A 12,838-nucleotide genomic window follows, 5' to 3' on the forward strand; every position below is an offset into this window, starting at 1 on the left:
ACTAAATTGAGTACTATCCTCGCTCTTCTTGTCTAGCTGGTCCTGTCTTGTTACTCTGTTGGTTGGTTGTGTAACCCAGATGTAAAATCAGAGTAAATGGCATTTTAATTTATAAGCTTACAATTAAATAAAAAGTGCATATTTAACTAAAATATGTGAAGAAACTAAAGGCAAGTAACTAGAAACAGAATGAAAACCAAAGAGTCAGAAAAATATGCAAAATTGTATATTTATTATTAATACTTGCAAATATATGTAAAAACATATTGCAGATAAACTTGACCAATTAGAGTCTGGATCAGTGCTGCAAATGTGATTTATCCAAACAGCCAATCTTGCTCTAGCCGCTGACCCACCCTAGAGTTAACACAGACAAAAAGAGAACAGACGAAGAAGCGAAGATCAACGAGATGCCGATCAACTGCGCTGTTAAGAATTTATAGCAGCAAAAGTCTGAAAAATAGAAAAGATTAGTTTAATCTTAAACTAAAGCTCTAGAAAAAGAGAAAAATACTTACCTGAGAGTGAATCCTGGGAAGTTGCAACGGCGAGTTTCTGTGAACTGCCAGATCATTGTTGCGCACAAGGTGTACACTAAAACTGTAAATAATAAATCTTTAAGAATAAATATTAATGTTGAAGGGAAATTAGTTTCAAATCAGAAGGAGGAAGCAGAGAATTTTAATCAGTATTTTACAACTGTGGCCAATGAATTAGTTAAACAACTTCCTGTGCAACATGTTATATATAATGAAAAACAAGTGCAGGCATACTATGCTCAATGTGGAATCGTTCAAAATTCTTTTTTGTTAAATAAAGTTAGTGAGAGTGAAGTTTTTAGATATCTTAGTGAGCTTAAAATAAATAAAGCTACATGTAACCCCAGTTACAAACAGTACTAAGATGTGACTGAATAATGCAAATGAGCAGAATGTAATTATTTTTATGAGCAGTAAAACAGCCAATGAAAATATGTTGTACCTGGGAGAACTGACCAATGATAATTGAGAATGTTGTTTAGCGCATTTTCATTTTCTGGAATTCGCATGCGGTTGAGTTTTTTTTCTCTCCACTTTCATTCCACTCTGAAGAAATGTGAGAATTTGATTAGTCAAATAGCATATTAGGTAAATATTGAAGTGAGATTTATTTAGACACAATTTTACATGTGAAAATGGAATATTTAGTGTGAAAAGAGACTGTTTATTTAGTTGCTAAGAATTACGCGGCTGCTGAGAAGAAGCCTCGTTAACGCATAACGCGTTACTAATGCATTAAAAGTTGTTTTATGAAGACAATAAAGAGTTTATAGTGAGAATTTAATTTTTATGAGATGTTTGAGCAAAAGACCAAGTGGAAATGGAGTTCCTTTGGAGTTACAGGGATTAAAACGGTCAAGTTCATCAGTGGCCTTGGTGAGTTAAAACTGTTATTTCATGTACTAATCTGTTGTAGAATGTTCATATAACTGAAATGTAAAATGAAAGAGAGTTGTATATAAGTTTCCTTTATTAATTGTGAATGTAGGATGTGAGGCCACATGAGATGAACGCATGCTTACATGTTCGTATGTAAAATATAATGGCCATTTTGATATTGAGTTGAACTGCGGTAATTGATGTGATGCATGTGTATCACGAAAACATTACTAATGATGGTTTTGTGACCTTGTATTCAAGGTCAGGTTTTTTCCTGTTTATTATTTGTTTGGATTTGGTTTCATCATCTTCCTGCCTGGTGAATGCTGTGTGCTGATGAGCTGACGTTACATTGAAGCGACGTTTACCGGAGTGTAGTTCTTGGACTTCTAGTATTCGTTCAAATTCCTGCATTCGTGGAGGGAGTTGGGACTGGCGAGCCACAAGGAGCTAACATCGAGTTGTGATTGAATAACATTGTCGTTGCCGAGTTGGACGGAAGGAAACTGAACCAACAGCACATATACCTGTATTTCTCTGGTTCTTTTGGAGGAACTAAATCAAAGAGGAAGACAATACAGTTGTTGTTCGAAGATTTCAGCGTGAATTTCATGTGAAATTATTTTGATTTAATTTGTGGTTTTTTTTTTTATTTGTATTGTTTGATCAAGTGTCTTTATTTATTTATTTATATATATATATATATATATATATATATATATATATATATATATATATATATATATATATTTTACAAATTGAAACAGGAAGGGAAATTTTTTGCATAAATTTCAAGAAGTACCAAATAAGTGAATTTACTTTCTAAAATTAATTCTAGAGTGAATTTATTACTCAAAAGTTGAACTCAGAGTATCACTGGAGTTGGTTCACATTATAGTCCTTAACCGGTTGAAGGAGTACGGCTTAAAACTTTCTCCCGAGAAGTGGAAATTTTTTCAGATGTCCATACGGTATCTGGGTCATGTCATGTCTCAACATGGTGTGAGTACTGACCCAAGTAAAATAGAAGCCGTAAAAACCTGGCCAAAACCGCAGAATCTTAGAGAGTTGAAATCCTTTTTAGGATTTGCCGGGTATTACCGGAGATTTGTACAGGACTTTCTTCAAAAATCGTTAGACCCCTAAATGATCTCACGCCAGGTATCCCCCAGTTAGGAGGAGAACTAAGTGTAAGGAAGTAAATCGGCCCTACTTCAACCCAAAAGAGCCATAGGGGATAGATGGACCGCTGAATGCCAACAAGCGTTTAAAACCATCATGGACAAACTGACAACTGCTCCAATTCTGGGCTATGCTGATCCCAAGCTACCTTACCTGTTGCATACTGATGCCAGCACCACCGGGCTCGGTGCTGCTTTGCATCAGGAGCAGGAGGGACAGCTAAGAGACATTGCGTATACCAGTCGGGGTTTGACTCGGAGTGAAGCTAAGTATCCAGCTCATAAGCTGGAGTTTTAGTGCTGAAGTGGCAGTCACTGTTAAGTTTAGTGACTTAACGTATGGGAGCGAATTCACGGTGGTGACTGATAATAATCCCCTAACATATGTCCTGACTTCGGCAAAACTCGACGCCACTAGCTACAGGTGGTTGTCTAGTCTGTCCACTTTCAATGTCAAAATCCAATATCGAGCAGGTGCTCAGAATCAGGACGCAGACCAGGGATGATTTGGAGTCCCAGAAGGAATGGGAACGCATAAAGCAGTTCACGTTAAATCATCTGGGTGAGGCCGAACAGGGATAGCAGGTTATGCTTCCTGAGGTGGTGAAAGCCATCTGTGAGAGGCATCAGATTTACCAACCTTCTCCTGTAGCCTTAGTTGAGTCCTTAGGTGTGACTACAGAAGCATTACCCCAGGCATTTATGGATGAGTGTGACCATGGCCTACCTGTCATTCCTAGATTGTTTGAGGATGATTTAGTGCGTAGAAAGAGGGAAGACCCTGAAATAAGGGAGGTCATTGAATACCTAGAGTCTAACAACAAACCACCCAGTGTGAAAAGGAAGCCACTGAACATGGTTTTGTGGCTTAAGGAATGGAGTAAGTTTGAAATGAGAAATGGGTTATTGTATCAGAAGCATCTGGATCAAGGAAGAGTACAAAGACAGCTAGCATTGCCTAGAGATCTCAGAGAGATGGTACTTACCTGTTTGCTCAATGATATGGGTCACATAGGGGTGGAGAGGACTCTTGACCTTCTTCGTTCCCGTTTTTATTGGCCATGAATGGCCAGTGCTGTGGAAAGGAAGATCAGGACTTGTAAGCATTGTGTCAGAAGAAAGTCCCCGGTGCAGAAGGCTGCTCCATCGGTAAACATACAGACCAGCAGACCATTAGAGTTAGTCTGTATGGACTTCCTGTCAGTAGAACCCGACAGCAGCAACATGAAAGACATCTTGGTTATCACTGACCACTTTACGAAGTATGCTGTTGCAATTCCCACTTGAAATCAAAAAGCTCAGACGGTTGCTAAGTTCCTCTGGGACCATTTTTTAGTACATTATGGTTTCCCAGAGAAGCTACACAGTGACCAAGGGCCGGATTTTGAGTCTCACACCATCCGCGAATTGTGTAAAATTGCTGGCATTCGTAAAGTGAGAACAATGCCATACCATCATAGGGGAAACCCAGTAGAACAGTTTAACAGGACTCTGCTGCAAATGCTGGGTACCCTGGAGAACAAACAGAAAGCTCATCAGAAAGAGTATGTCAAGCCACTGGTGCATGCGTACAATTGCACCAGGAACGATGTTACGGACTACTCACCTTATGAGCTAATGTTTGGAAGGCAGACTCGGTTGCCACTGGACATTGCTTTTGGGATCTTGAACGATGAACCGTATCAATCTCATTCAAAGTATGTAACCTAGGTTAGAAGAAAGCTAAAAATTGGCTTTGGAAAATAGCATGAAAGTAGCCGAGCGGAATAAAAAGAGGTTTGACGGGAATGTGGTGGCTTCTGTTTTGATATGATATGATATGATATGATATGATGAAATGAGACTGTAACATTTCATGGAAAGGAGGATACTGGGGCCGGCTTGAAAAAACACTTAGACATTTATTGTTGAACTTTTCAGTCACACACAATAAGGCCGCTTTTCAGCAGTACACAAAAGGTTTGCTTTTCAGCTTCACTACACATAAACTCTGTTGGATTTTCAGCTCAACACACAAACACAAACAGCTTCACGCATCTTTCTCTCCTGTCTGCCGCTCTCTCCTCTCCTTAAGTACTCCCGCCGCCCCTTGCTGGAACGCGAGACCGGTCATTCGAAAGTCATTCGCCACTTGTCTTCCCAGCCTCGTTCTGCCCAGACGACGCCCTGCTCATCACACAGACCAATACCGTCTTTGCCTTCAGTCTCCCTATAATTTTAAATTAATTGCCTAGCAACACAGAAACCATGTTATTTGACTTCACTCAGTTGCTAACTTGAAATCCACAAATATTAGCCCAACATTTAATGAAGGTCTATTTGTAAAGCTACTGAAAATTTTTTTTTTCCAAATAAATGGAATAATAAAAATAAAAAAGAATACAGCCTAAGTTAACATTTAAGTTACCTTGATTCTTGAGGAGGCTCACAGCTCAGCATCCACTTCGGCCTACAAGGAAAGAAAATGTGTAGAGGTTTAATACAAGTTTGCAGATTTCATTAGCTAACTTAATATCCAGTATCTTGCTAACTTCATGTCCATGTATTAGCCTTAACTTAATTGTGGATAAAAGTTACAGCTAGCCACTAGTTTATTCAGGTGCATATAAGAATAACATTATATTTACCAGATCAGGGCGCTTAACATAAACAACAGTTAACAACACACTTAGAAACAGTAGGACTGCCGTCGAGTGAAAAGAGTTACCAGCTAACGTTAACATTATTGTACTGCTTTGACATTAACGTTACACTATCAGGCAGTGATGCTAATGGCGTTCAAAAATGTGCACGAAGCACTGGGAAAAGCAACACTTTGCACGTTACCCTGAATGTAAAAACAGCGCAGCCTAATGATTAAGCATTTTCTTCATTATGATATCCTTACAAGATTCAAAAAGCAAATGAGTTTTGAAAAGCTTTTTGGTTTACTTACAAGTTGCTCCATGTGTTATCTCCCGTCGCTTGCGAGTGCCAGCCATATTGGATAGATTTTTCTGGTAACGTCGGTCAGGGAAGATCCGCAACATCATGATGTAGATGACGTCAGTGTGCGATACTCAGTACACTTAAAAATAATCACTGAAGTAGCAGTGTATACTCAGAAATGGTGAGCCACACAAAAATAAAAATAAAATATAGCCACAAGTGACTATCGTCGGGGGCCAAGCACATATGGTGAGATGACCAAAATAAACAAATTTGACCGAAAAGATCCTGTGGATGCTGTGGACAGCTATTTTGGTGTGACATTTCACCTGCTTTGAGCACAGTTGCAAAAATAGGATTGTCTTAAGTTATAGCGCCCCCTTGCATCAAAATTGAATGAAACTCATTATGTTACCTCAGAGTGTTCTCTAGTCCATGTATACAAATTTGTTAAGTTTGAAAATTGTGCTCACAAGATGTAGGCTAATTAGTCATTATAGGCCACGGCCAAAACATATTTGCTTATATCTTTGGAATGATTCGACGCATCAAAATTATTTTGATAACATTTTGTCAGGAGGGTCTGTAGATGATATATACAACATTTCGTGATAATCGGGCAAACGGCCTAGGACTAGTTCGAAAAAGTATGTTTTTCGAATAAAATCGAAATTGTAAAAAAAGCTAATTGCAGAAATAGAAAATAAAGTGACCATATCATTGTGGGGCACTGGTGGATTCAGTGGAGCTACACATTTGGATTGTAGCCTATACGGTTCCAGAGTTATGAGCAAAAATGCAAATTAGCTAATTATACCGCTACCGTGTGGCTGATTGTCACCAAATTTTATATGCAGCTTCGAGTTGACACCCTGCTTGTGTATAGTCATTTCCATAACCCTCTGCCATTCCCAATACAAGTTATAAGGTGCTGAAATTTGATTGGCCGGTGGAGGCCATTTTGTTAATTTTTCAAATAGATTTTTTAAGAATATGTTAGCATTTGAACCAGAGAACATGCATATTTAATTTTAACTTTGTCGCTCAAACGGCTGCAAAGTTATGACAGTTTTTTAGTTGTAGCACCCTAGGGGCGGAATTGTACGAAACTTTGCTGACATCTTCTAAAAGAGAAACTTCAGTTGTAGGTAATATTTCTCTCTGTTAGAAAAAAAAAACAAGCTATCAATCTCTGCCTACCAACCATCCAGTGCCTATCCTTAAACCAATCCTCCAACAGATTAAATAGGAGAGCGATGTGAGAGGTGAGCCACGAGACTGCGTCAGCCGCCCCTCCAGTGCCTTGCCTGGCCTGGTTTCACAAGGGAGGGTCATCTATTTCAATTTGGATGTATGTGCAATGAATACGGATCGTGGAATAGTGGATTAGTTCTTTACCCAAGTGCAGATCCTAGAAGGGGCATGGGAGTTTGCCCATCCAGTCTACATGTATTTTGTGGACTTAGATAAGGCTTATGACCGCACCCCCCAGGGTGTCCTGTGGGAGATGCTGCGGGTGTATGGGGTTCCGGAGCTCATAATGCATGCCATTTTGTTTAGGGCTGCTCCCGACCAAAGATTTTCCTAGTCAACTAGTAGTCATTAGTTTAAGCCATTAGTCAACTAGTTGTCGCACGTTTATGATATTAATTTAATTACTTAAAAATATATATTATGGGAGGCATCAGAAAATGGTTCCAGGGCTGAGAAAGAATGTTATAAGTAACCTTGCTAACACTGTACTACATTACAGAGAAATACTAAACCATACTAATGAACCTTTAAAATAGAAATTTTACAAGTGCATGCATGAAACGAGCCGCAGCAACATTGGCAAAAGCGGTAATGATTCTGAATGTATACTGAACGATATTTGGCCCGTTTTCCCATTAATGTATTAAATTATTATTATTATTAATATTATTATTAGACTATTATTATTATCAAATAATTTGCCTGTAGACACATAGACACATGCTTGAAGAAACACACTTTATTATATTATTAAGAACAGATGACAGAAAAGCATCTATGCGCATGTATGACACGCTGTTTGAACAGAGATGTGCAGTCTCGTGGAACACGTGCATGTAAAAGGTTCTAACTTTTTCTTTGTTTCTGTCTTCTGAATTTTGAAAGAACAGTATAGTCTATGAGTGCTGCAAATGACCTCAGACATCTCAACTCAGGAGGTGCTTTGAGTTCATTTCGCTACATTTCCACAGAGCAGTTCGTTGTGACCACAACTCTGCAGCCTGTACATCTGTGATTAAAACATAAAATAATACAAAAACACGTTCACCTCGAACCATGATTTATATTTCAGTGATTATTATCATTATCATCATTATAATTATTATTTTTACATTTATAATTGTTTTCATTTGTGTAAGTAATTTTCCACCTGCATGTTACTTGCCTGACGGTAAATGGAAAGGTGGTTACTTATATATATATATTATTGTTTTGATCACTTCATTATTTTAATTGCTTTTTCGTTTCATTTGGAGTGCAATTTGAATTTAGAAAAGTATTTGATTTAAGTTTTTCATTTTTTAAATAAATTAATTTTAATGCAAAATCACTAAAGCAAGAATATTCACCGATCCCACAGCCTCGTGAAGGAGGGAACAAAATTAATTTATTCACATACGTCGTATATTTTCCCGGACAATGAAATACCTAACCAGTAGAGAATGCACAGATGAAGTAGGTTCTTTGCCAGAGAGATGTTGCCCTTCATAACTGTTGTGAAGCCATCTTTCAAAAAGCTGAACAACACACATTTTAATTGCACTTAATTTTTTCAGTTTCATTTGAATTTTTAGTTAAAATAAATAAAAAATAAAGTTCAAAGTTTGAAATCAAGATGTCTTGCTTTATTGCGTAGGCTTAACCCTAACCCTGCTTAACAAAAATTACCCCATAGTACCACCTAGCATCCAACCAGCGGTAATACCAATGTTCGTAGGTTTCCTGTGGAGTTTTTTTTCGGCGACCAACCGACCAATCAAAACTTGGTCAACCAAGACTTTTCTCATTGACTAATGTTTGGTCAACTTTTAGGGGGCAGCCCTAATTTTGTCCCTGTTAATTTTATTCACAGACAGGATTGTAAGGTGCAGCTGGTGCTGCAGGTTCTGCCAGAATCATCAGACTGTGACCTCCGGCATGTTCTGGGGTAGTTTGCAACCGTGTATGAAGTGATTGGGATGAGAGTCAGCACTTCCAAATCTGAGTCCATGGTTTTCTGTAGGAAAAGGGTGGATTGTCCTCTCCAGGTACAGAGTGAGCATATTCCCCAAGTGGAGGAACTTAAGTATCTCTGTCTTGTTCCTGAGTTAGGGAAAGTTGGAGCATTACATCAATTTACTGAACCGTCATGGTGAAGAAAAGAGCTAAGCCTAAAAGCCAAAGCTCTCAATTTTCCATTCAACTGTCACCTATGGTCATGAGTTTTGGGTATGAATGAAAGAATAAAATCGCTGATACAAATGGCCAAAGTCAGCTTTCTATGCAGGGTGGTTGGGCTCACCCAAAGTGATAGTGAAGTTAAGATAGAGGCTCGGAGTACAGCCGCTGCTCTTCCGCATTGAAAGTAGCCAGTTGAGGTGGTAAAGGCATCTGGCCAGGATACCTCCTAGACGCCTTCCTGTGGAGGTGTTTCAGGCATGTCTAACTGAGACCCCAGAGCAAACCCAGTACATGCTGGAGGAAATATATCTCTCGGCTGGCCTGGGAACGCCTTGGGATCCCCCAGGACGAGCTGGAGGATGTGGTCAAAAAAAAAAAAAGGATGTATGGGCTGCTCTTCTTAGTCTTCTGCCACTGTTACCCAGAATTAGATAAAAGGCAGAAGATTGATGGATGGACTAAGAGAAAAAATATTTTATAGTAACCAAATATTCTCTCAGAGAATAAAAGTTACATCTGAACTGAACTTTCTCCATGTATCAAGACTATTTCTCCACTGTTACATATTCAATAGGTAAGTGGAAACTCTGTAAGGCACAGAAAAGATGCAGTCCAAAACAAAAGGTGCCAGTCGAAAAAATCTGGTCATCTCATTTTGGTGTTTATTTTGCGCTGTAAACAGAATGGACTGTGCATAATAATGTGATACAGGCTAATAATGACACAATCAAGTCAAATGAATGATAAACCTTTGTTCATTATGGCTGTTTTTTCATTAAATAAAATGTCCATCATGGAATTAGCACCTATTTATTGGGGCAAAACAAAACAACTAAACTGCAATTTGCCACATATGTTTTTGTTTACAAATAAACATTAAATAACAAATCATTAGGTTATGCTATAATTTCTCACCTTGGCTAATTTCCTTGGCTTTTTAATTTTCTGACTATTTTCATCCAATTTTTCATAGCACAAAAGTATTTTGCTGCCAAAGTGAAGTCAAATGTGTTTAGTGTTTCTGTACAACTTGAGATTCACATAAACCTGGTGTCCTTCTCTCCAAAAGATGGCAATGCAAGGTTTTAATGCGATTCTGAAGTGAGAAGCTTCACTGCGGGCAGTGTACGCAAGACAAGAATAACGCAGGCTGTTTATGCAAGTGTGTGGGATACAACACGCTGTAGTTGAAGATTAGGACTCCACAAGCTACGGGAAAATTTAAACCTCTGTGTCAGTGAAGCGCTGTTATCCCTGCATGCCGTCACACTGTACACTTGTTGCATCAACTAAAGGGCTTGCTGACTCATCGTGCTAATATTTTCTCCAGACATTGTGTCCGACAATGTTTGAATTTGTCGGACATTAGGATATTTTAACGGTCAAAAACGGTAATCACTGGCTAACAGAAACCCTGTTGCATACTCCTTTGTATATAGGTGCAGAAAAATGTATGATAGTAATACTAGTAGTTTATTTGGTAATTCGTATAATACATGCCCACTCCAGTCAGTGGCCCTTCAATATCTCTAGTCCACCAACTCTAATAAAATACACCTAAACAAACTAATCAAGGTTTTCATCCTCCAGGATGAGCCTTCAAGTTTAGCAAAAAAGTGTAACACTGCAATACACTGGCATGGAGACACAAGGCCGTTTGTTTTGGTATGGATACCAATGGATGAGATGCTTCTGAAAAAGCTAATCCTTATACATAAACAAACACACAGATCCAAGCTTGCATGCTTACAGTGGGTTTACAGTGCTCATATGGTTGGCACCCATCCTACGATTGGACTCAAGATGGCGCCGAGTATGGCTGCTGCGTTGCGAGCGCCGACACATCTTAGCAATGGTTTGTTTGTTTTGTTTACAATTCTTATGTTTTTTGTCTTGGATGTTGCCTGCCTTATTGTCTACGACAGACAAACACTTTTGGACATTGGCTCAGCGATCTCACACCGTAAACCGGACTTCACATTCCTCAATGCCGACCCGCTGTTTACAAACACGCAAGCGGAGCCCTTTGTCTGGGCAGCACGGCCACGGAAACGCAGGAGGAAAAGGGGAAACAGAGCCGGCGTTCTCATCAGAGTAAGACGCCGCGCAAATCGACCCCCGCTACCCACTATTCTACTGGCAAATGTTCAGTCTCTGGATAACAAGCTCTGCGAGCTGAAAGCGCGGATCTCTTTCCAACGAGAGACGAGGGACTGCTGCGTTATCTGCCATACGGAAACTTGGATGTCTGCGGAGATTCCAGACTCAGCCATTGAACCCGCGGGGTTCTCCATGCTCCAAGCGGACAGAGCGAAAGACCTCTCAGGTAAAACTAGAGGAGGTGGTGTATGTTTTATGATCAACAAATCCTGGTGTGATCAGAGGAACATACATTCTATCAAGTCTTTCTGTTCTCCTGATCTGGAATTTCTTATGCTTCTGTGTCGACCATTCTGGCTACCGAGGGAATTCACAGCGGTCATTATCACTGCTGTGTACATCCCCCCACAAGCCGACACAGACCGGGCACTCAAGGAACTGTATGGGAGTATAAGTGAGCAGGAAACCGCGCACCCTGAGGCCGCGTTCATTGTGACCGGGGACTTTAATAAAGCCAGTTTAAAATCAGTCGCACCAAAATATCATCAGCACATTAGTTTCAACACACGAGGGGACCGGGTTTTGGACCATTGCTACTCTCCGTTCCGGGATGGCTACAAATCCCTCCCCCGCCCACCATTTGGCAAATCGGACCACTCTTCCATTCTGCTTCTGCCCGCTTACAGGCAGAAACTGAAACAGGAAGCACCCACCCTCAGAACGATCCAGTGCTGGTCGGACCAATCAGACTCTACGCTACAAGACTGTTTTGATCGCACGGACTGGGAGATGTTCCGGTCCGCCTCTGATGACGACATCGAGCTTTACGCTGATAGCGTAATGTGCTTCATCAGAACGTGTGTAGAGGAAGTGATTCCGACCAGAACTGTGCGAATCTATCCGAATCAGAAGCCGTGGATCAACAGCGATGTTCGCGCAGCACTTAATGTGCGGACCTCCGCTTTTAATTCCGGGAACGCGGAGGAGCATAAACAAGCCAGTTATGCCCTCCGAAAAACTATCAAAACAGCAAAACGCCAGTACAGGAGTAAGATTGAAGGACAGTTTAACACCACCAACTCTAGAAGCATGTGGCAGGGAATTAACATCATCACGGACTTTAAAGGGAATAAAAACTCCGCCATGAACACCGCTGCCTCTCTACCGGATGAGCTAAATACTTTTTATGCTCGTTTCGAGGGAAATAACACCGCCCTCGCGGAGAGAGCTCTCACGGCCGAAGCTACAGAGGTTAGTTCACTCTCCGTCTCTGTAGCGGATGTAACCCGATCCTTCCGACGGGTGAATATCCGCAAAGCCGCGGGTCCAGACGGCATTCCGGGCCGCGTCATCAGAGCGTGCGCGAACCAGCTGGCTGGTGTTTTTACGGACATTTTCAACCTTTCCCTCTCTTTGTCTGTAGTCCCCACATGCTTTAAAACATCCACCATTGTGCCTGTTCCAAAACAATCGAAAATAACATGTTTAAATGACTGGCGTCCTGTTGCTCTGACCCCCATCATCAGCAAATGTTTTGAGAGACTAATCAGAGATTACATCTGCTCTGTATTACCACTCAATCTTGACCCGCTGCAGTTTGCTTACCGTAACAACCGCTCCACTGATGATGCCATTGCATCTACAATACACACTGCTCTCTCCCACCTGGAAAAAAAGAACACTTATGTGAGAATGCTGTTTGTAGACTACAGCTCAGCATTCAACACCATAGTGCCCTCCAAGCTAGATGAGAAACTCCGGGCTCTGGGCTTAAACAGCTCGCTGTGCAGCTGGATC

The 12,838-nt window shown here is 40.5% G+C and overlaps 1 long non-coding RNA gene across 2 annotated transcripts; it reads right to left on the minus strand.

Moving 5' to 3' along the window:
• Window positions 1-234: 234 nt before the first annotated feature.
• LOC127418965 (uncharacterized) lies at window positions 235-5,931 on the minus strand. Of its 2 annotated transcripts, XR_007893573.1 has the most exons (4): window positions 5,007-5,931; window positions 982-1,085; window positions 519-600; window positions 235-357 (listed from the first exon to the last, which is right to left on the minus strand). It is a non-coding gene; the product is annotated as an uncharacterized LOC127418965 (long non-coding RNA). The 2 variants fall into 2 exon arrangements; XR_007893572.1 differs by lacking the exon at window positions 5,007-5,931 and having other exon boundaries at window positions 982-2,076.
• Between the last annotated feature and the right edge of the window lie 6,907 nt (window positions 5,932-12,838).

Source organism: Myxocyprinus asiaticus, chromosome 28 (assembly GCF_019703515.2).
Source record: "Myxocyprinus asiaticus isolate MX2 ecotype Aquarium Trade chromosome 28, UBuf_Myxa_2, whole genome shotgun sequence".
In the NCBI taxonomy this organism is placed as follows: domain Eukaryota; kingdom Metazoa; phylum Chordata; class Actinopteri; order Cypriniformes; family Catostomidae; genus Myxocyprinus; species Myxocyprinus asiaticus.